The sequence below is a fragment of the Formica exsecta genome, unplaced genomic scaffold, assembly GCF_003651465.1.
Source record: "Formica exsecta isolate Colony F162 unplaced genomic scaffold, ASM365146v1 scaffold120, whole genome shotgun sequence".
NCBI lineage: Eukaryota > Metazoa > Arthropoda > Insecta > Hymenoptera > Formicidae > Formica > Formica exsecta.
The window spans coordinates 1,775,748-1,782,578 of record NW_021848537.1 but is presented as its reverse complement, the minus strand read 5'-3'; positions in this window follow the sequence as shown (position 1 = coordinate 1,782,578).

Sequence of the window (6,831 nt, the reverse complement as noted above, 5' to 3'; positions counted from 1 at the left end):
CTTTGTCTTCGCGCTCGTGCTTCCCCCGAAATCCAGAAAGTTATTCCAGTCGCGATTATATCCCTTAGAATATATCCCGCAGAAATATCCCAAGTGCTGCCATTGTGCGATATTTATATCGCGACTCAAATGTCTATGTGTGTGTGTGTGTGTGTGTGCGAAAAAAATGTGGATATTTTTAAAATGTACGCAAACTGTTCTCCGCGAACGATCAAGTAATGATCCCGCGAGATCCACGTTTATACATGGCTTGGCGCGATTATTTTTGAGATATTAAAAATATATCTTGCCGCGATCAATATTTAAATCATCATCAACGAAAGGGTCCGGTTAAAATAAGATTTGGTTTTAATCGAGAATAATTTTCTACCACGAATGCTAAAACAATTTCTCGCGATTCTAATTTTAATATCATTTTGATCGACAGTTCTGGGACACGTTGTATAAATATTCAAATTTCCCGAAACTTTGATCTCTCAATCTCCTCAATCTCGTCGCGACCCAAATTCGCAATTCTCGAATGATCGCGCATTCCGTAGACTAGGTTCGTGGAAATTACAAGACTAATTCTCTCGACTTCGTTTTTCGTGTCACCGAACTTTATACTCCTCCGACAATTCTACTTAAAGTCTTTGTCTTCGCGCTCGTGCTTCCCCCGAAATCCAGAAAGTTATTCCAGTCGCGATTATATCCCTTAGAATATATCCCGCAGAAATATCCCAAGTGCTGCCATTGTGCGATATTTATATCGCGACTCAAATGTCTATGTGTGTGTGTGTGTGTGTGTGCGATGAAAATGTGTGGATATTTTTAAAATGTACGCAAACTGTTCTCCGCGAACGATCAAGTAATGATCCCGCGAGATCCACGTTTATACATGGCTTGGCGCGATTATTTTTGAGATATTAAAAATATATCTTGCCGCGATCAATATTTAAATCATCATCAACGAAAGGGTCCGGTTAAAATAAGATTTGGTTTTAATCGAGAATAATTTTCTACCACGAATGCTAAAACAATTTCTCGCGATTCTAATTTTAATATCATTTTGATCGACAGTTCTGGGACACGTTGTATAAATATTCAAATTTCCCGAAACTTTGATCTCTCAATCTCCTCAATCTCGTCGCGACCCAAATTCGCAATTCTCGATTCTCTGAATGCTCAGCGTGTTGTAGTCGAATTAATCGGTTACCTCATTATCGAGGAAGCGTTTCCGCATCTGTATTTCGCTCGCTTCCCTTTGCTGTCGCGCACGACAATCTCGGAGATGTTAACAGTCGAAAGATGCCGGCAAGACGTAAAAAACAAACAGCGTCAACACCTGTAGCACTCGATGACGCTGAGCGGTGTGTTGACAAAACAGCGCACGTATTCCCGTAAAGTGCTCGAGGTGGTAGAGTTTATTTTTCGTGCCGGTGGGATTATTTGGACCATATCCGGTCTCGTTTCGCTTTTCGCGATGGCATCGTGCCACCACAAACCGATCCATCCGCCTGAGGTCTCTCGAAATCGCTGAAAAGAGAGAGCTTTGGTTAGTAAAAAGGAAAAAAAGGAAACCAAGATATTTCAATTCATTCAAGATATTTCAATCAATTATTCTTTATTGAACTTCATCGCACTTCCTATGGAAAATATAAACCACTCAACCGTATGCGCTCGCTGACAAATCATTTCTCGACGCATATTGACTTTTTTCACACGATTTCAAATTCAATTAAAAGAATTCTTCATCGTTATTTAGTATAATATCATTTGAAGGCTATTATCTTTTGTAATATGTAATTACACTTTTGTGATTTTCTGTTGCTATCTTTTCCACCTGACTTATATCAATCTAATATTTACTTTTATTAACTGTCTGTATTAGGGAGTTTTTTTTCCCCTCAAAATGATTCAAAATGATTCAAAATGGATTAAATAAAATAATAAATAAATAAAGTATATTCGCGGCTTTGAATATCGAGATTCACGCTTCAAAATGTGCAATCCAGGAATTTATATTGCGGCTTTGAATGCCAAAAATATGGATGAAATCGCAAATCGTTTTAACGTATTTATTGTTATCTCCAGCAGTAAAACGGCATACATTTATCGATCCAACCAATCTATTCAATGGGATTAACCTCCTCCGTAGCTGCGACAGATCTCCAACTCTGTCGCTAAAACTCGTCTCCGCTACAATCAATATTATTAGTCTGCGTTAATCGTTGGTTGATTACATTTTGTCCCGTATGCATCGCCGAAAGTATCACGTTTCAAATTATATCCGTCGATTATGAAGAAGCTATCGACGTGCGCGCGCGTGCCAGAAAATTTAATACAGTGCTTTCGAGTGAAAATATTGCTTTAATATCTCAACCTACGTTACGAGAACATTTTGCATCCAGAGAGGCCATAGAAAATTTCAGGAAGAATTTCAATAAAGGCTGTCTATTATAAAATCATTTTATTTATTATTGAATATGTGAAATGTGCTCGCTAAAATATATAAAAAGAGAAGCTTATATGTAGATCGAAAAATTAAATTTAGCTGATATAAAAAGAAAATCGTTAAAGAATTAACGATGATTTGCACTCTTATTTTAGATCCTCTTCAAATGTTCATGCGAAATAAAAAGAAAACTTATAGAATAATTTCAATATAGATATTTTGAACGTATATAAAGTTATTTTAAAAAGGTCTTTTATTTTAGGATTGCCTCGAAATATTCTCTCTCTATAATAAAAAGTCGCTGTCAAATACAAAAGTTGAAATAAAATTAAAATTGTAGAGAGGAGGAAGAGGATAATAAATGTATTAAAGTTAAAGTAATGAGTATTTTATTTCAGAGAGATTTCTCTACCTCCGAAAGCATTTTTATCTCCTCGATCGGGGAATAAGGGACAAAACTCGCGCGGATATCATCCACTTACCTAATATCATCGTCATGCTATTCTGACCGCATCTGCGTTATTGCATCTGGGGGAACGTGTGCATATCTTATGTGCTATATGCTTGTTTATTTTATATAACCTGCATTAACCACATAAAACATTCTATGCACTTATTGCGAATGGTTATTTTAGTTTTCCTAAATTGCGACGTTTCGTAAACGAATTATTCATCGCCTTACACGTGTTAACACACTCGCGATTCAATTATAAATTTCGAAGACAATTTATACTTATTGTCATTGTCAATTATAAATCTCATAATCCCGTCTCTTTGTTTCTCTTCATCGATTTAATGAGATGCCTTCCCTTAATTCCGGAGCCCTCGTCCATTTGGCTCGGCCTGCGACGTGTATCTCTTGCGTAGCGATTGTGCGTGTGTGTGTGTGTGTGTGTGTGTGTGTGTGTGTGTACGTTGCGTATGAAAGGGATGCACGAGAAAGAAATAAAATTTCATTAGCGCGGTGACTATACGATATTAGCTTCGCCCTGTTGGCCTCGTTTTCATTAGTTAACCGTCGAGTCGTTTACACTGAGAGAATAATTTCGCGAGGCGTGTATGCTTATTACGCTCATTATGCGATCTCTTCCTACTTTGGATCTTGACGTGCAGCGCAAGACGATCGTCAAGAGTGTTCCATATGCACCGTAAGTAATATCTATTTGCGGCCAACTCGTGTGAGATATCAATACAGATGGTTGTAACGAGAGGGGAAAAAGAGAAGTCATATAAATTCCAATAAATGTTTCGCACAATAAAAAAAATATTTATACAATATATATTAAATTAAATACAAATAAATTAATTTGTTTAATATACATTTATTTACACAAGTAATTTTAATTATATAGTAATTTTAATTATATATATATATAATTATTAATATAAAGTAATATATGATAAGAATATATAGAGAAAAGTATCGATAAACTTCTTGTATCCTTGATTGCGTATCCTAGATATTAGATATCGAGCGTCTTTGCACTCGAGAAGAGAGGATCTCTCAGTTTGTCAGACGCCTGAATTTTTCGACGAAAACCTCCGCTCGCTTTGGGTAAAACGATTTTTCGCGAGAGAAATCTCGACGGAATTCTTGGCGCCGGCTCTTGCTTTCCAGCCAGCACTTTTCACCAGCTGCAAGATCTTTTCACAGAGTATGAGGCTTTTGAAAACTTTCGCGACAATTTTCGTTCATGGGCGATTTACCCGGCTAAAAAATGGAGAAATCTAGCATCATCTATTCATCGCAGTTAATTACTGCCTTGGTGAATTGTTGACAGCGTGCTATCTTTTTTTTTTTTTCTCGTAGCTTTTTAATTCCCCTCGTCTCTTAGTATCTCGTCAAACGAATTTCAAGTTGAAATTTTAATAAAGTTCACTTGGGATTAAATAAAGACTATATTTTTAGTCCCTCTATACCCCTTTCGCGTACCCTTAAAACTTATTCCGCAGAAAAATCTCTGGATTCTTAATCGCTTACACAAGGAAAAATAGATTCTAAGAAATATCTATGTGTTCGAAAATCCGTATACGGGGGATGAAATGCGGAGAATTTGGGATGCAGCTTGTACAAAGTTAATAAAAACCTGCCATGTGTCCTTCCCTTCCGCGTGGATCAACGTATAACTGGTTAACCGGCCTGGCTTATGACTTTGGAAGAGGGTTGTGGCCGTAACTGGATATAACGCACGGCCGATGAAAAGCCGCTTTCTGTACACGTCTCTCGCTATAAACAGCCAGCACATTTTTATGCTCTCCAGAGTATGCCAGGAGTTTATGGAATGAGGTCATTGTTACAGCGTCGCACGACGCGCAACGTGCTGAATAGATGGCCAGATAGATTAAACGACGTAGGCGATAAGTTCTTGAGGGAGGTAAAGTACAGAGGGAAGATCCATTTGCAAGATTTCGTGGCGTCGTCAAGTCGTTTTCCGTGGATCCGTAATTGCCTCTTCTTTTAAAGCGCATGCGAATCTGTATATAATAAATAATAAATCGTAATCGTTCTCGTCAGAAAAAAAAAACTCCACCTCGTAATTAATCCCCTTAATTTGACTGGGCGATTTAACATGAGTCGTTCTTGTTTTCGAAATTTTAAAGGGACAGCAACGTGTGTCTGAATGTTGTTTCGTTTAACCTATAGAATCTAGGAGCTATAAATCGGTCATTGGATGGACGCCGATGATCATGCCACGAGCACTTCCAACCCTGGAACGTGCCGAGGTGGAATCCCGTTAGCCGGAATAATCCGATAACTGAATGTATCCGTAAGTACTTAACCGCCATCATGGCTCTCTGAGGGAACCCGTTAATTCTCTATTATTATCATCTCTCCTAATAGGGATGATATTAAGACTGGTATTTTGCAAATCATGTTAAAAGAATTAAAAGAAAATCAAACAAAGGCTTAATGATTAAATATCAATCGTGATACAGTAAAAAAAATTACCACGAAAAAAGCAAAAAAAAAAAAGCCACCCAAAGTGATCCCGATTGATGAGGTAAAATGCAGAATTAAATAATGTGCCGCGTGTGAAATTATTAATTTAATACTTAAGATCACATTGCGGGAGTAAAGTAATCCCTCGCGGCGGTAATTGATTTCTTTCCTCAGCTTTTCCATTGTGAGCGAATAAACAGATAACAAATGAAGGACATGATACTCTTGAAGCGCATACCTCTCTGAAGGATCATTGCGTCGTACTGAGGAAGATCGTTGCTTTCTGACGCGCGTGCTTCAAGGGGAGAAACGGGGGGAATCGTTTCGCTTCTCATCTTTCCTAAAAGAGAGACAGTACGAATCCCGTCCTCCTCCCTTTCATTGTTGCGCACAAGGACAGAGTTCATCGATCCTCCAACAAAAGGGAACGCGAGCGAATAGATGGAGGAGAGAGAAAGAGAGAGAGAGAGCTAGGACGATAGGTGTTTTGCCTTTCACCAACGAGAAAATGTTCCCAGCCATTTGAGGTACTCATTCCTCTCCACACACAAATCTTTCTATGCGATCTCTGCTATTTTCCTTTTACCGAGGCGGTCGCAAATACATCTCTCTTTGTTTATCTCTCTCTCTCTCTCTCTCTGTCTTTATCTCCTCCTCATCTGCCTGCCATACGCGTTTCTACTTATGGTTCATTAACGTTTCACGAAGATCGCAGGGCAGGCATGTTAATTTACCAACATGTAATTTAGATTACCATCGCATCGGCCGATGTATACATTCGTGCCACAGATTTCATCCAGCAAACTCGGGAGAGGGGAAAGTTAAAAAAATAAAAAGCTGTCGAAGATAAGATCGCGAAAAATTTTACATAATTTCTACGCATACTAATATCACTGCAAAATCTAGTAAGATTATTACTGATGACAAACAACAAGATTGTCGTGCTTGCATGTTCCTGACAAAGGAAACTTTTATGAGATTATCAAATATTCAATATTTTATTCATAAGCTTCAATCTTTTTTTTTTCTGACTTAATAAGATTCCACGATCTATCGCCAAAAGAAATTCCAGTCTCCGAGGATTTTTCCATCTTGTCCACCGGTCTAAGATTCGAGTACTTTCGAAACACGTGTCAAGTTATATCTAGTATGCTCTCTCTCTGTCTTCATAATTTACAGGGGATGAACTAGTTTTTAGACGAGCGAACGTAAAGTAATTTCACTTAGTTGTTCTCAGCGACATACGTCCCCTGAGCTCTCTTTTCATACGAAGACGAGTCGATATTTATGCGCGTCGCGTGTTGCACTCGTAAATCATATAAAAACCATTTAATTTTACCCGCACTCGTAAAAACGCTCTTTGACCGACACGGCCGGTACTCGACGAAATATTATCTGCCGCATATTTACGTATTATCACGCGCCAGCGACAGCGATGGAATTGTAACGCGAGACA